At 40.0% G+C, this 18,398-nt stretch overlaps 1 pseudogene; it reads right to left on the bottom strand.

Annotated features, from left to right (window-relative positions):
- Positions 1-15,357: 15,357 nt before the first annotated feature.
- LOC102877284 lies at positions 15,358-15,732 on the bottom strand (annotated as a pseudogene).
- Positions 15,733-18,398: the final 2,666 nt, after the last annotated feature.

The raw sequence follows: 18,398 nt of genomic DNA, 5'->3' as shown, positions 1-18,398 counted from the left end.
GTGTGATTGGCACAGGACAGAGCAGAGTTTAGGGCTGTTGTACATAGGGTCGCTATGAGTCGCAAGCCACTCAACGGCACATAACAACAACAGCAAGAAGAAGGGATCTTAGGGAGCTCCGGTGGCCCTAGTGGTAAAAATCTGTACTGCAGTTGCGAATGCACATGGTTCACATCTGCCAGCTGCCCTGCAGAAGGATGGGCCGTCTCCTCCACTGGGATTAACTGTCCCTCTGAAAGCCAGCCGGAGGGTCAGTTATGGGTCAGTTCTGACAACATGGTATTCAGCAACAACAACAGTGGAGCCTCTAGTAAATATCTGATTGCTCTCACCTGTATTTATTCATCTTTTCTTGCAATAACTTCATTGCTAAGAGGTATTTGTGGCCCTTACTCATTGCTATTGTTTTAATTTTTCTTTCTCGAAATCAGAAATACTTGAAAATATTTCCTCATTGAAGGAAAACACTTCCTCAGCTAGTGCCATCCCAGGAAAACCTACCCACATTCCCTTTGGAATTGTTACATCCATGACACACCTTCAGATTACCCTTTTCTAATTATATCATTATCTGTCTTTTGAAATATACTAGGTATTGACTTGTGCACTGGGATCTAAGGAGGTCCATTCAAACCATGTTAAATAGACAAAGTCACAGCTTCCAAGAGGTTCAGCAATGATTAATTCAAGAGGATCATTGGGGAACAACAAAAGGCCTCCATGGCCTTTAATTAATTCAAATATGAAACACTTGATTTGCAAATCGAGATCCTGACTTTGAAAATTGTTCTTTTGCCTTCCAGGCCGTCTCTTAGCACTCTATCTTGAATGCCACGTTTTTGAAACTGAATGAGAACCGTGGTTGATTAGACTTAAATTTGTCTACTATTAGGCATTAGGGTGATTAACAAAGAGGCAGATAAGCTATGTTTTTTAGAGTTTCTTTGACAGGTATAGATCACTTCACTTGATATCCTGTCCCTAAGCTCATGTGAGTATTAAGATGTACCTGGCATAAGCCATGGCATGTTCAGTCCTCTCATATGCATGTGAAAGCTAGACAAGAAAAAAGGAAGAAGAGTGAAGAAAAATTGAAGCCATCAGTTATGATATTGGAGATGCACGCTCTAGTGGCCTAGTGGCAAGGAGCTGCTCTGCAATCCCAAAGGCACGCAGTTCAAATCCATCAGCTGTTCTGTGGGAGAAGGATGGGCAATCTTCTCCCTTGGAATGAACTGCCTCTGAAAACCTTCTGGAGGGTCAGCTGTGGGTTGATTCCAACTTGCTGGTGGCCAACAACAACATATTTATAAAAATTATATTTTTCTGGATGTCCAGGAAAAAAAAATGAACAAATCTGTTTTGGAAGGAGTACACCCAGGTTTTCTTTTAGAAGTTAGATTGGTAAAACTTTATCTCATTTCTTTTTCAAGGTGAGACCATTCCCTGGAGAAGGCTGGCAAAGTAGAGGGTCATTGAAAACGATGAGACTCAATAAGAAAGACTGATACTATGGCTGCACCATGGGGCTCAACACAACAGAGATTTCAAGGATGGCGAAGAATTGGGAAGTGTTATTATACACAGGACCAGGTACACTGGAATCATCTTGACGGTACCCTACCAACAACAGTAGCTTATCTGTGATGTGGCTTGCTCTGTGACACTGTGATGCTTCACATTAGAGGCTGTTCCCTGGTTCCTTGTAAATGACGAGATGCAGAGAAAATGAAAATGCCTAACTTCTAAGACTCTCTGAAAATGGCTTACTGCTTCTGCCTGGTTTTCCCAGGGACTTGCTCTGCAGGAAGCTCGCTACTGTGTAGACCACTTGAGACTAGCACGTAAGAAAGGTTCTGTGGGGGGGGGTCCTCAAACCAAAATCCCCAGTTAGGCTTCCAGTGTCAAGGATTGCCTGTGTTTTATAGTCCCCTGGGGCACCCAGTGCAGTAAATCTTTCAGATAATCACAGTCCAAACCTGTACTGGACTGTTACTGTCTGAGAGTCGGACCTCAGACACAATCTGCTTCAAATTCCTCACTTGAAAAGTTGTAAACAAAAACCTCTTAAATTTTTTTTTCTGTTACTGGATAGTGTTCAAGTAAGGCATAATTAAGCTTCCAAGTGCAGGAAGGATTTTTTCTCCTTTATCCTCTTGTTGGTTTCTAATTTGATTGTGTTGTGGTCTGTGAATATGCTTTGTAGCATTCCGTTGTGGTTTTGTGGTTGGTTTTTTTTTTAATTGATTGAGGCTTGATTTGTGATCTAAGATATGATCTATTATGGAGAAGATTCCATGAGTGCTGGAGAAGAACGCATATTGAATTTTTTGAGATTATAGTACCCTGTATATGGGGAGCTCTGGTGGCCTAGTGTCAAGAAGCTGCACTGCAATCTTGAAGGCACACAGTTTGAGGCCACCAGCTGCTTTGCAGAAGGATGGGCAATCTCCTCTCGTGCAATTAACAGCTTCTGAAAACCCACCAGAGGGACAGTTGTGGGTCAGTTCCCACTCCACAGTGTACAACAACAACCACCCTGTATACATCTATGAATTTGAGTTGGTTAACCATATAGTTTCATTCTTCTGCATCTTTGTTGAGTTTCTCTCTAGTTGTCTGGTCTTTCCTCAATGTGGTATACTGACGTTTCCTACTGCTCTTATGATGTTGTCTATTATTTTTTCTCTTTAGGTTTGTCTTGTGTGTTTTGCAGCTCTATCATCTGGTGTGCAGGTATTTACTATTGTTATGTCCTTTGCAATTTCCTAGGTAGCAGTAGTAAACAAAATAATCTTTAGAAGAAAAGCTGGATTTGACATCCAGCTGTGTGCATATCAATTTCCAAATAAAAACGGTCTTACAAGTTAAATCTGAAAGTATGTTCAGGTCCAGGAAGTTGTTCTATGAAGGAGGCACCTTGATGGGAAGAGGCAAAGAAACTGGATGTCAAGAGTCCTGGGTTCAAAACTAGCCCTGCCACTCACTGCCGTATGTACTGGGTTAGATCACTACTTACAACCTGATTTTCTTATCTTTAAAATTAAGTCCTTTGGATTCAATAATACATGAAGTTTCACATATACTAAAAAGTATTTATACTTCTAAAGAGGGACCTCTAGTGGCCTAATGAATAGAGAGCTGAACTGTTAACCCAAAGGTTCTTTATTCAAACCTTCAGCTGCTCTCAGGGAAAAAGATGGGCAGTCTCTTTCCATGGAACTCAAAGCCTCTGAAAATCCACTGAAGAGTCAATAATGAATCTGGAGAGTCAATAATGAATAAGTTCCAACTCTACTTGATGGCAATGAACAACAATAAACTCTAATGATTTCTGGAAACACAAAGATGGACATATCAATAAAATGAATAGATAAAAGACATCTAAAAGAACGAAGTTGATTTCTTTTTGCTAAACTGTGATTTGAGTGAAAATTTTACAAAGCATAGAGGCTGTTAATTCAATCATTCGTGCTCATTTTGTTTTATGACATTTGTCACAATGTCCGCAATGTAAATCACAATTTCTAGCTTCCTTCACATAATTCTGATTTTCACTAATCTTTCCATCCTACCATTTCCTGGATCCTTGGTGGACTAATCTATGGAAGTTGTGCTGTTAATCTAAAAGCTAGCTTCTCTGTTAGTGCGAATCTATCAGCTCTTCCTCAGGAGAAAGATATGCAATTGCTCCCAGAGCATTTAGTTTGAAAAACCCACGGTGCATCAGCAATGAGTTGGTTCTGAACTGATGACAACGAGTTCTCATTTCCTATGTTCAGGGCTTTATTAGTGAACAAAGACTGAAAGCAGCTGATTTTGAAGGAGGATAGTTGACTTAAAAATCAGTAGGAATGTCTGTTCTGAAAATCTTGATTCCTGCTTTTAAGAAAAATGATAACATTATCCTCAAGACCTTTACTGAACAGAAAGCAATGAGCTTTTAAAAGATGACAGTAATTAGGAAAAGTTTCTGCAATTTCACTGCCATTGACTCTGGAAAAGCATTAGACATTACTTGAAATTATTTCTATGTACCATTTGCTTAAATTATTCATGAGAAGAAACATAGTCATTCTTTGTCTTACTCATAAAATATTTTTCTTACTAAGAAATAAAATCCCCTTTAGAGATTATTTCTATTTTCTCTTGAGCCTGGATCCCTCCATGGAGATCAAGATAAAACATGAACAGTGAACAACTGTTATCCTGGGAGCCTGTGGGAAAAGGTGCTCTTTAATTTTTACATTAGAAGTTTCTGTAATATTCATAAGGCATGTTATAGTAATCAGAGGATGAAGGATGGGCAGTCTCCTCCCTTGCTTCTGAAAACCTGCTGGAGGGTCAGCTATGAGTCAGTTCCAACCCAAGGGCACATAACAACCATAACAATGATGTTGATATGTGCTGTTGCATCCACTACAACTCATAACGACCTTAAGAACAGCAGCTCTGGACATTAACCTATCCTGAGCCAACCACTCTGTCTCCGTCACACCTGACCCCATTGCCATGGTCACTATGTCAATCTATCTTATCCAGAGTCTTCTCCTGCGGTGACCCTCTACCCTTCCAAGCATGGTGTCCTTCTCCAAGGACTGGTCCCTCCTGACAACATGCCCAAAATATGTGAGACAGAGCTTCAAAAACCTTGCCTCCAAGGAGAATTTGGTTTCACCCTCTCCAGGATGGACAAGTTTATTCTCTTGGCAGTCCACGATATATTCATTACTCTGATCCAACACTGCAACTCAAAGGTGTCGATTCTTCTTCTGTCATCTTTAGTCATGTCAAGTTCTTGGATGCATAGCAAGCAATACAATGACTTGAATCAGGTGCACCTTAGTCTGTAGACTGACATCATTGCTCTTTAGCACTGTGGAAAGGTCCCTGATAGCACATTTTTCAGTGCAACTCATCTCTTGATTTCCTGATTGCCAGTGGCAAGGATATTGAATGTGGGTCAGAATAAGATGAGATCATTAACAACTTCAGCCTTTTCTTCATTTATCATGATGTTTCTGTTGGCCCACTGGTGAGGATTTTTGTTTTTCTGATATTGAGATGTGATCCATATTGAAGACTACAGTCCTTGACCTTCTGCAGCAAACGTATCAAATTCTCCTTAGTTTCAGTAATCAAATTTTTGTCATCGGTGCAATGCAGGTTATTGATAAGTCTTCCTCCAAACAACAACTACAACAATGTTGCTGATATTGCATGCCTTCTAGTCAGAACCGATCTGTCACTGACCCTCTAGCAGGTTTTCAGAGGCAATTAATCACATAGAAGAAGATTGCCCATCCTTCTAAGCAGGTATTTGTAGTTAAACCAAAGATTTAAATATATATTGTTCAGGTAGAGAGATGAACTAAAGACAGTTTGGAGTTCTGGGGACTCTTTGGACTGCAAACCAGGACCACCAACTGCTCCCCAGGAGAATATGAGGCAGTTTGATTCTGTAAGTCACACCTTTGGAAACTCCAATGGGCAACCATTCTTGATCCTGGAGGGTTGGAATGAATGCAATAGCAGTAAATTTTAAGTCAGATTTTTTCAGTCCTTCTTATATGTATTTCCTAACAAGTGTAATTAACCACTCCATGTTTCCCAAGACTGAGAATCCTTATGAGAGGAGACTACCTTATCCTTGAAGAGCATCGGTGGATTTGAACACCGACCTTTTAATTAGCAGCAACATGTAATGTATTATGCCACCATAGCTCTTTGGTTTCCTAGAATCTGGAATACTTTCTCAGTTTTCCCTTGTTTTTCTTATAGTGACTTTTTTTTTTCCTTTAAGAAGGAAAGAGAGAAGGCGAGAGGAAGGAGAAGCAGAGAGGAGGGGAGAAGGTGGCACAGGGCATCAGGCGGCTCTGGGGTTACAGGCTAGCGCTGGCGCCAGCGCCAGAGTCCTGATAGACTCGCTGCAGTGACTCAAGCTGACCCATAAGCTCAAGGCATGAAAAAGGGGGAAGAGCAGCCATTGTAGTGATTTTTTTGAAGTGCAGAGTCTGGTTATTTTTTTGTAGAATTCTATTCAGTTTGGATTTGTCAGATATTTGCTTTGTTTTATTCTTGATTAGAAAGAAGTTGTGTATTTTTGTCAGGAATAACAGAGACAGGACCTTGCTCTTTCTCAGTGCATCCTATCAGGAGATGAGTGATGCTGGTTAATTCCAATTTTGATGACAAGAGGTTTGATCAGTCAGTTGTGATGTTGCCCTCCAGCTTTTTCCACTGAGAAAGTTTTTCTTTCTCATTAATAAGTAATTTACAGAAAATTCCAAGGACAGTTCTACTTCTTCCTTGGGGTCACATGGAGTAGCAGAAATGAAAATAAACTCAACAACTCCTAACAACAATAACAACAGCAACACTGACTAATGTAAATACCTGTTCCTCATGACACTAAATTTAGCTTCCAACGATGAATTTCTAACTCCATCATTTTCTTAGACTCATTCATTAGCATCCTACTGTTAGGAAGAATTTGCTTCTGTATTTATATTCATATGTACTCATGACTCTTTATTTTACTCAATATACTGTCAGGTTAATTATATTGTTATTTACATCAAAGCTCAATCTAACCCAGATTTGATTAGCAGGCCTCTTTAAAACTCAGTCTTAGGTCTTATTTATACAGCCCTATCTTCTTTTAACGCGGAAGCAGGAGTAGCATCCACTTCCATAATAGCTTGTCTCCGGAAACCCTATGAACTTGGAGAGAGGATGAAAGGCACCCAAATGTCGAGGACTCTCCTTCATAGGGTCGCTATGAGTCGCCTGTGACTCGATGGCACTTAACAACAACAACAACAACAACATCTTCTTTTAATAGTTTCATCTTTTTGATGCAAGAAAATATTCAAAGATCATTTTGTATTTGAGTCCTGGAATCAATATTTCCTTCAAGGAAACTTTTTTTTTTAGAGGAGAGTGTAATTTAGAAATCAAGCACTAGATGTGTTCCTAGCTACTGGTGTGTTATTACTTCTATGACTTTCAGCAAAAGGAACTAGAATGTAATATACATACATGCTTCTATATTGAACTTAGGTTCAAAGACTTCTTTTGTTTTTCTTATAAAAAATAGATGGATATTTACTTTATGCTTCAGATGCAAAAAACCCAACAAAAAAACCAATGTGTCGGAAGTTATGCAGATGATATAACCTTGCTGTCTGAAATTGAGGAAGACCCAAGAACAACAGATCCAAACTCTGTCCTATCCTGCACCATCCTCATCACTGCGCTTTGTTAATCCATCTCCTTGAGGGTCTTTCTGTCTTTCACGGACCTTCCACTTTTCCTTGCATGATTGTCTCTCTCAAAGGAATAGTCCCATCTAGTGAAATGCCCTTTGGTTTTTTGTTTCAAAGGGCATGCTGCTCAAACAAAGAGAAGAGATGCTAAAGTAAAAGAGCTGAATGAACAGAAGATTTCAGTGGGCAGCTCAGGAGTATACAGTAAAATACGATAACAGAATGTGAAGAGAGCTGGACTTGGAGAATAAAAAGGGAAGAAATCTCTCAGCATTTCCCAAGTGAAAAATAACTCAAAAATACATGCAAGCCTGGAGTTGCAATACTGAGAGATGCTGTGGGCAAAATCTTAAGTGATCTAGGATTCATCAAAAGAGGATGCAATCAGATGGAAGGAATACACAGAATCACGATACTAAAAAGAATTGACTGACACAGAAGAATTTCAGGAAGTATCATATTATCAAGAACCAATGGTAATGAAGGAAGACGTTCAAGCTATGGAAAATAAAAGATACTGTTCTATCTCCACATCCCCTTGATCACCTTTCTTGGGAATGGAAATAAATATGAATCTCTTTCAGTTAGTAGGCCAGGCAGCTGGCATAGACTTTCCTGGCATAGACTGGTTTGCATGCTCAGAGCTGCTTCTGTCATTTGAAACATGTCAACTGGTACCCCATCGATTCCTGGGGCCTTATTTTTTTGTCAGTGCCTTCAGTGGAGAGGCATTTGACTGTGTGGCTAATAACAAATTATGATAACATTGCGAAGAATGGATATCTCAGAACACTTAATGTAGTGTAGACTAGAAGGCTGTTGAGCAAACTGAACAAGGGTTTAAAATTAAGAAAGTATGCCTGAGGGTTATATCCTTTTCCTATACCTAGTCAATCTGTATGCAGTGCAAATAATTCAAGAAGTTGGTCTCTATGAAAAGGAATGTGGCATCAGGATAAGAGGAAAATGCAACAACCTATGTTATACAGATGACATCACCTTGCTTGCTGAAAATCAAGAGGACTCAAAACACTTGCTGCAGATAATTAAAGAGTACAGTCTGCAATATGGATTATATCTCAATGTCAAGAGAATGAAACTTCTCACCACTGAACCAAGAGGCAACATCATGATTGATGGAGAACAGATTGAAACTGTCAATGACCTCGTCTTGCCTGGATCCACAGTCAGCCCCCTGGATATCAGCAGTCAGGAAATCGGGAGACATATTGTACTGGGAAAGTACGCAGTTAGGGACTTTTCAAAATTATTGAGGAGTAATGATATCAGTTTGAAGAATACAGTGTGCTTGAGTCAGGCAATGGTCTCTTCAATTATTTCTGTGCATCCGAGAGCTAAAAAGTGAGTAATGGAGATAGAAGATGAATTTATGCCTTTGAGCTGTGGTGTTGAAGAAAAGTTCTTAATAGCCCATGGACTGCTAAAAGAACAAACTCCAAGATAAATATCCAAGATATATTTTGGAGAAGGTACAGCCAGAGTGCTTCTTGGAGACAAAGATGACAAAACTTCATCTCACATACTTTTAGCATGTTGCTATGAGAGGCTATTTCTTGGAGAAGGACATCATGCTTGAGAAGGTGGAGGCTGGTGAAATAAAGAAAGACTCCCTCAACCAAGTGGATGGACACAGTGACTACAGAAATGGACTTAAGGATATCAGAAATGATGAGGACGGCATAGGATAGGACACAGTTCAGATCGGTTTTTCATAGGGTCACTATAATTGTACTAGGTTTGACAGCACCTAACAATAAATGACATGCAAAAGTATGTGGGATGAAGCTGCATCATCCTTGCCTCTATGAAGCACTCTGGCCACATTTTCTCCAAGACATATCTGTTCTTTTCGGCAGTTCATGGAGGCCCTCTATGAGGTGGATTGATTCAGTGACTGGGATAATCGGGATGGGAGTGTCAGAGACAGTGCGATTGGCACAGGACAGAGCGGTAGGGCTGTTGTACATAGGGTTGCTATGAGTCGCAAGTGACTCGCCGGCACATAACAACAACAACAACAACATGGGTTATTCACTCGATGGCACATAACAACAACAATGGGATATTCAGCACTTTTCTCCAACATCACAACTCAAAGGAATCACTTTTTTCTTCTGTCATTCTTATTAATTGTCTACCTCTCATACGCATAACCAGTGATTGAAAAGACCACAGCCTGAAGGATACTCTTGTATAGCCATTTGCTTGCCTTTTTTTTCTTTTTTCATGCTCAATCTGGGATTATGTATTTTGATTTTGATTCGTTGCTTTTTGTGCTTTTTAAAAAAGGAATTATATAGTGTGTAAATGCCATTTTCATAATATTATGGTTTTTAAACTCACTGCTATCCACACAATTTCAACTCAACTCAACTCTATAGGGCACAGCACAACTGTCCAGACAGTTTCTAGGTCTGTAACTTTACAGAAGCCACTGCCTCATTTTTCTTCCATGGAAATGATGTCAAACCGCTGAACTTTTGGTTAATGGCTAATTGCTTTAAACACTGTGCAAACAGATTATAAACATAATTTCTCACCCTTTTTTAAATTTTTTTTTTTTACTTTATTATTGTTTTGTGTGTGTCCCGTCAAATCAGAGCTGACTGGTATAGGAGGAGATTGTCCCTCGTCCAGCAAAGCATATGGTGGATTCAAACCATGCACCTCTGTGACTACAGTGCAACTTCTTGCCACTAGGCCACCAGAGCTGCCTAATTTCTCACTCTTGATTAACTTTGATAAACTGGCTGAAGTAAGGGGTTCCCCCCCCCCCAGGTTTCTTCACTTAAAAGAATTGTCTGCCCACATTGGAATTGAATTTCCACATTGTTCAATACACAGACCAGATGTAAACAAATCCATTGTCAGGGAGCCAATTATGACTCTTAGCTACTTCCCTTAAGGCTTCCAAGGTTGTAAATCTTTACAGAAGGAAGATTGCTTCTCTTTCTTCCTTGAAGGGGGTGAATTTGAACCACTGACCTTTTAGGATCCATGCAGAAGCTATACACTATGCCATCACGGTTCCTTACATTTTTAAAAAAGTAACTCAGTGCCGTTGAGTCAGAACCAATTCATAATTGACCCCTAAGCAGGTTTGCAAGACCACTAATCACAAGGGAGGAGATGGCCCATCTTTCTCTTGCAGAGGAACTGGTTGACAGTGCAACTCCTTACCTACTGGGCTACCAGACTTATTCTTGGCTTTTAATTTGGTCTTAAATTTTCACCAGGAAATCTCTGCCTTTTAATGGAAATAATTCGTCCCTTTATGTTTTATGTAGTTAGGGAATCCCTATGCTGTCTTCACCCTCACCCTCATTCACATTCTTCTTGGGTACTCTGTCCTGCCATTTCCAACCACTTCAAAGTCAGACGTTCCAGTCTCTGCCTCCTTAGCTTACTGAGACCCCTCCCACGCCTGCTTGGGCTTCCCCCTCCATGTTTTTAGGGAGGAGTCTAGAGTGAATATGGTAATACGATGGCCCTAATACTGTGTGCTTACTTCTCTCAGAGATTGCAGTACTATACTGACTGGTAATTACGTAAGGTCCCCAAATGGTTGCTTCACATAACTTCTCTAGTTTATTTACTTTTATTAATGATTTTTAAAATGGCATTTAGGGCTCTTGTACATAGGGTTGCTGTGAGTCACAGGCGACTCGATGGCACATAACAACAACAACAACAACAACATAGGGTTTTTTTGGTGAGTGAGCAGGTCTAGAGAAGTTGCACCTAGTTGAAGAGATTACCTTTTAAACTAAAATGGATAATTTTCAAAAACATCAAAAATGCTAAAAGTCTGCCTTCTTACAGAGGTTTGTCAGATACAACATTCTCAAATAACATTCATTGCTGGTTTATATGAATATCCTTGGATAATATCTTGAATTCCCTAAGAAAACTAAAATTCTGGCCAAACAAAAATAGAAAGACTAAATGGAATGAAACAGAAACAAAGAAAATACAATAGAAACAATAAAAATAGAAAAGCCTAAATGGTCTTATAAAACATTGATGTTTTCTAAAAACACAGGACTTGCATGAGTATTTTGCTCTTCCAAGTTTTAGCACATACTTTTTTTTAGCAGGATGCTGTTGGTTACAAGTGACAGAAACCTAACTCAAAGTGAATTAACTCTAGAGGATAATTTATTGGCTTGTAAAACCAACATTTCAGGGTACCAGGTTTGGGCTGTTCTATTGAGAATCTGTCTCTCTCCATTTCTCAGCTCCTCTTTGCCCTGTGTGGGCCTTGCTGGTTGGCAGTTTGCTGCCAGCAGCTTTTGGTTTATCACCTGCCAGTTGACCCAGTCTGGCTGAAAGAGGACTCTTCAGTCTGCCATCAAAGAGTTATGGAGAACTTGTTATGTTCTTGCCATCAGGGACATGGTTTTTGGTAAAATGAGGAATCAAATAATTAATGGTCTTGCCTTCAGAGAGTTTTCATTCTAGTGATTTGGAAGGAATGATAAAGAAGTCAACACTCAAAACAATTTTACATCCTAGAAATCAGTTAAAAAGATAAAAATCCAGGATAATACGGTAGAGATGAATCTGACTTTGGTCATTCAGGAAGACCTCTCTGAAGAAAAGGACATTTAACTAAAGACAAGAATTAGTATGAGAAAAAGGTCGTCATGACTTGGTTTAGGGAAAGTTCGTTGCACATGAAAGGAATAGCAAGTCCATGACCCCTGGGATGGGTATCAGCATGGCACATCTAGGTAGAGTGACATGAATAGAAGTAAACAGACAAGCGTACAGTAAATAAGGTAGAAGAGAATTAGATTATGACAGTTTTATGGATCAAGGTGAAAAGTTTAGATTTCATCTTGGTGGCAATGAGAAGTTATTGGAGGACAGCCAAGGGACATGATGTGACCTTTTAGAGTAATCATTCTAGAGACTATGTTTAGATATTCCAAGCACAGACTTACTTAGTACGAAGAGCTTTTAGTCTGGGTTGAATGGCTGTGGTCAGGGAAATGCAATATTTTGGGTGGTCTGTTACAAGTTACTTCCTTCTAAACTAGATGATAGGTTCAGCTCATCTGAAATCCGTACACTAAAACTAAAGATGATAGTGACCTTGCTAAGATATTGCAATGTTCATTCCAGAAAGGAAAGAAGATGCTTAACAGATAAAAACACACATTGCTACTTCATTATCCAATTTGTACCAAGAATTATTACTTTCAACTTGAAAATCCTTGAGCCTTATTATGTTCCGGAAGCTATTGGCTTGAAAGTGAAGATCATTTCTGTTGCCACTTGGAGTATAATCTCTGAACATCAGACAAGGACATGAACTCTGAACAAACAAGGCCATGTGATTTTGAAAGAATGTGTAAATGTAAGATCTCCCATTTAGATAGGGTTATGATCAATTTTTATAAACTGCCCGAGGTCACAGAAGAGGCCACATTTGGAGGAAAAAATTAACTTTCGTGATACACTCTAACACTATGATTGGAGCCTGAAATGCCTGCTTTCTGATAGTACAATTATTCTTTATGGGAAGTTCAAGTATGTCTTAGTCCCCAAAGATGCAGCTCTTGAATAACTTTAAAGAATTCAAGTATACTAAATCACCAGTATTCATCTGAGAATTCAGAAGGAAATAAACTGTGAAATAATAGCACTGTCAGCAAGGATACACTATGTCCTCTCTATAAACAGCAGCTCTCCCCAGAGACCGAGATGTGGAGGGTGATAATATCGTATCTATCAAGGGGTAAAAAAAGGAGAGAAATAAAAGGAGACTCTAAAAATTGCAGATCATTGAATCTCACCTCATCATTTCCATTCCAGGAAAAAATGATTGAGGGTTTAATTAAGTTTGAATACTTGAACAAGTATCACAAGAAAGAGTTCCATTCACTGCATTTCCAGATAGACTTTGGAGTTGTGTAACAGCATCTATCTTATGGGAAACCTGGTTTCCTGGCTGGGAGTCTTTATAAGATTAAGCATGAAAATGAATGGCTGGTGTCTTTTGTATAGTTGTTGCTGCTGTGGCTGAAGTCAGGGGGCATGGGTAATTTAGACTACATTTTTCCTTTTCCTTAATAAAGAAACCATTTGAGAAGACTGAGCTTTGTGTTCTGTTAAAAGTTCCTTGTCGATTATTAGCTTTCATGATCTAATGGTCACAAAATGTACTTATCATTCTTTGTCCGGAAACATTTATAGAGTGCTCATCTGTGCAAAGCACTCTAGTAGATGCAAAGGCAAAAAGAGGTATGCTTTCTGTGTTTACCAAATTTGATTTCCTTGGGGAAATCACACGGCTGAAAAAAAGGTCTTCACAGCTGAAATGGAAATCACACCACACCACACCTCACCCCCTCCCGTGACGACTCACCTACCAATTCAACAATAGACAGGACACTGTGGTGATCACCAATTCAAGGGAAGAATGCACCCTTAGAACAATTAAACTACACAAAATCCAAAAGGCAGCATTTGCCCAGAGTGAAAGCTAAAGAAACAGGAATGCATGGAGAAAAAGAGGATGGATAGAAAGGAGAATCAGAGCATAGAAGTAGGAAGGGTACTGCTATAACAGGGGATTGTAACCAATGTCAGGAAACATAATGTATATGAATTATTGGATGCAAAATAATTTTTTTTGGTTGAATTCATTCTAGTACAGCAATTTAATTGGATACTATGAACAGTGGTGTACACAGACAGGCAGGAATCTTCTGACACAGAATGATGTTCAAACTATTACATGAAAAAGGCAAGTTATTAAAAGAGTACTGTATGATCTCACACTTGAAAACCCTATGTTGTTGCTATTAGCTCCTTCTCACAGAAATCTTATGTAAAACAGAATGAAGCGGGCCCGGCTCTGTGTTTCGGGAGGATCACAGTCTTGAGCGCCTTAGGAAGCAGGACCCCTCTGCACTCAGGGGCTCCTCATGAGATGGGATCAACTCAAGAGCAACGAAGACCAGGTTGGCTGCAGAGCTGTTTCCAACGCCTTCTCATCACTGGGGGAGCCTTTAAAGTAAGTTTCAGGGTGATAAAAGGAGGAGACAGTCAGAAAATAGATGCAAGGAATGGAATGAAGATGGTATTTAGTCCTTATTTCAATTCTAGGCCTCTTGAATCTTAGAGATGATGGAGCCCTGAAAACAGGTTGTAAAGATTTCTCATAAGATGGTGTGAAATGACAGAACAATTGGAAATCATGTTCAAAGTTAAACAAGTAATCATGGTAACATCAAATGGTGAGGGCACCCCCACAGTCATAGAAAAAGGGGCATCTGAATGGAAAGTTTGTTTTCTGGACTGTTGTCATGATTCTGATTGAAAACGCAATGCTCCTATTCATACAAGAAGTCTTTCCTAACAACAAAGGAAGAGAGTTACTTGTTCACATGTGACAGAACTACACACTTAGGTGTAATTTGGAGTCACTGTAAGATAAATCTGATTTTCAACATACCAGTGAGGAACTAATACAGAAAAATCTCATCAAGACTTGAAGAGAAGTGGGGCCAAGTTCATCTTAACAACACACTGTCACTATCATGATGTTGGATAATGTTTCACACATGGTCCACAGTGATGTTTTTTATGACAAGTGGTTTAACCATTGTAGGTACCAGGTTAGTCATACAACAGTCATTCTCAGACCCTTTTAACCTTTCTTGAATGAGAGAGAAAAGGGTGGTAGTTTAACTATCAGCACATGAGTATATCATCTGTCATGTGTCACTGTGGCTGAGAGGTTGATACAGCTCTCCTAGAGCAAGAACCAAGGACGCCCCAGGGAACATGGAGCCCAAGAGCGGAGCACCAGGGACGAGAACAGATTTATGCAGTGTCCCAAAACTGTAGGAAAGGGAGATTAGGAAACGTGATGCAAGCTAATCCAAGAGGCATGCACTTAAGGATGAATCCTGTGCATATCCCAGTGGGCCTGCTGGCACTCATCATTTTATGTTAGTACAGAGAAGACCGAGGAACAACTGCAGCGGGTTAAATACCAGTTCTTGTGGGGAGCAGTTTTTATAGTTGGGGGTAGAGCCGGGGCCCTTCCACTCAGTCACTCATGGGAAACCCGTTCCAAGGCCACATAGAAGCTGTTCTTGTCATCTAAACAATGCCAACCAATTGGTCCGATTTCAAAGTCTGCGCAGACCAGGAACTTGATGTTGCCCACGTCCTTGGTGAAGCCCACATTCTCAAAGATGAACATGTGATCAACCAGCCAATGTTCCTGGAGGAGATCGCCTTCAGGGTTGTTGCCATCGGCCAGTGCTGGCTTCTTTCTCATGGAGGGAAGGAAAAGCTGTCGGCGGCGGGAGAAGAGCGCGGTCCCCGGCTGCAGCACCCGCGAGCCTCAACGCTGGCACAGCACCGCCTTCTGGTTTTGGCCCTCGGCTGACACTAACTCGTTCTGCCGTTCCGCCGCTTCCATTGCTGCTACCACCCCAGCCTCCAGGCCCACCACTGCGCAGGCGCTGTCTCTGCAAAACAAATTTTCTCTGTAAACTTGTACCATTGCAAGAAAATGGAAACAGCCCAGATGTCCAACCACAATCGAATGGATTAAGAAATTATGGTACATTCATAGACGGGAATACTAGCACGCAGGAGAAATGATTTTGTAAATTATTACTCAATTTGAGAGGGGCTGGAGAGCATTATGCTGAGTGAACTAACTCAGTCCCACACGGACCAATACTATATAACACCATTATTGTAGAATGAGTATGAAGAGCCAAGTGGTGGGGGTGATGAGCGTGGAAGCAGAGGGATGAGGATGTGGGGGCAAGATTGATCATGGGGTTGTACAATTTGATGGGTCAGGGGTGTGAGGGAAATTGGAAGAATCTAGTCTGAAAAACAATGTATTTGAATTTTGTAAATAAGCTAATATAAATATTTTTTTAAAGGAAGGTAGAAAAAAAACAATTTAAAAGTTAAAGAAAGAAGGAAATCTGGTTGGGAAGTCATTGGATCATAACCACCCAAGGAGAAGCAGTAGCAAGGCTGGTGGTGGTCACACTGGTGTCAACGAGAATTTGGTGTTTTGCTTTGGTCTTGAAGAAACAAACAGCACTGTTGTTGTTGTTGTTGTTATGTGCCACTGAATCGCTTGCAACTCATAGCGACCCTATGTATAAGAGCTCTAAATGCCGTTCTATCCTGTGTCAACCTAGCCATCCCAAATGAACTTATTCCCGCCACTCCAGTCACAGAATCGATCCATCTCATTGAAGGTCTTCCTCTCCTGTGCCATCCCTCCCCTCTGCCAAGCATGATGTCCCTCTCCAAGGAGCAGTCCCTCCTTGCAACATGCCCAAAGTATGTCAGACGAAGCTTCAGAATCCTTGACTCCAAGGAGCATTCTGGCTTCACCTTCTCTAGGACAAACAGCACTAGGTTCCAATCTAAAAATAGAAAAGAGGTAAGGGCTTGGCGCTGTATCATTCTCGTTTTATCTTTTCTTTCCAATGCTCCTCCTGAGTGAGTTCTTTCATTGCCACAAGGTGGAATACACTCGATGGGTTAATGCTGCCCTACTTTATCTTCCTAGTCGGAATTCTCTAAAGCTTATTCACATTCTGTTTTCTATTGTACATTGCTACCGCTGAAACCTAAATTTAATGTCTTCTAAATGAAATTCATCTTCTCCTCTAACCCTGTTTTTCTTTCTGTCTTATGTCTTTTAGTTAATGGCACTATCAGTAACTACTAGTTTAAGCCATAAACTTCAGGGATATGCTTGATTCTTTCTGTAACTTCATCATCCAACCAGTCCCCATATTCTGACAATTTCACTCCCACTTGTATCCTACCAAATCCTCTCTTTGCACTTGATACCCGCTTGTGTTGTGCATTAATCATATGATGTTGTATGTATGGATTTACACATTTGTCTGAGAGCTTTGGGTAGAGCCGATGGCTTCTTGGTCTTCAATCACATCCCCAGTGGTGGAGCCACGGACATCTGTTGACTTTGTTGTTGATGTTAGGTGCCATCAAGTCCTAGATGACTCATAGCGACCCTATGAATGAAAGGGCCAAGAGTTTCTGGAGGCAAGCCATTTCGGAAGTGGATTCCACTTCTGCTTCCAGGCGTGTTAGTAAATGAAAATCTTTAATCTACTCAAGAGATATTTATGGAGGATCTGTTATGCCTTTGTCTAAGTAACCCAGCGCTGCTCTAACACAAATCACATAGTCTTTGAATGTGAACAGGCCATTTCTCTTTTGTTTGTACTTTGTCTGTATTTATGTTGTTCTTTGCATAATGAAGCTTAGGATCCTCCCAGCGTTGGTTGGTATGATTAGCTGATTCCATTTGATTGCATTATTGTATTATTTCTTCTTTCTTTTCTCAATACCTTTGCTGTGGCTTAGACATCTTCTTTTGGTACTATTCGTTCTTGAATAGATGCTACTTTCTGAAATACTTCATTGTTGGCTTAGTGGCTCTATGTGTTACTTCCATCTTCTGATGATGATTCCAACATTATTCAAAACTTTGACCGTAGAATCCTTAGTGTTTCAACTTGAAGCTTGAATTTTTTTCTTCAGTTTTTTTCAACTTGAGAAACGCCCACCATGTTCTTCCCTTTTGATTTTCTAACTCCAGCCTTTTGCACATTATATTATAATACTTTGGAATCTTTTGTTCAACTCTTTTACTGAACATTCCATCTTATCTATTTTAGCACCCATTTTCATCTTTACCCCATTTTTATAAATGATCTTTACTTTCTTCATAGATGTTGTCCTTGATGTCATTCCACATCATCTGGTGTTCTGCCTTTAGTGTTCAGAGCATCATACATGTTCTTAAGATGAGATCTGAATTCAATTAGGACTCAATCAAGGCCATATTACGGATCTTGTGGGGTTGTTTTCAAAGTTCTTCAACTTCAATTTGAACTTGCATTTAGATTGAAGCACATTACATGTACAAGGATAGGGGAAAGGGTTTCAGTACTTTGGGGGCACAGTTTGGTCTATAAGAACATTGGGAATTGTGTTTGCTTGATATTGAGGAGTCAAAGATATCTTGCTCTCTGGTATCTCACACACAACTGGGAAAATAATAATACAAACAAGTAATAT

Source organism: Elephantulus edwardii, unplaced genomic scaffold (assembly GCF_000299155.1).
Source record: "Elephantulus edwardii isolate Elephantulus edwardi_28Jun2011 unplaced genomic scaffold, EleEdw1.0 scaffold00114, whole genome shotgun sequence".
Taxonomy (NCBI): Eukaryota; Metazoa; Chordata; class Mammalia; order Macroscelidea; family Macroscelididae; genus Elephantulus; species Elephantulus edwardii.
The sequence above is the reverse complement of the archived record's forward strand: the minus strand, read 5'-3'. Positions and strand labels throughout refer to the sequence as shown.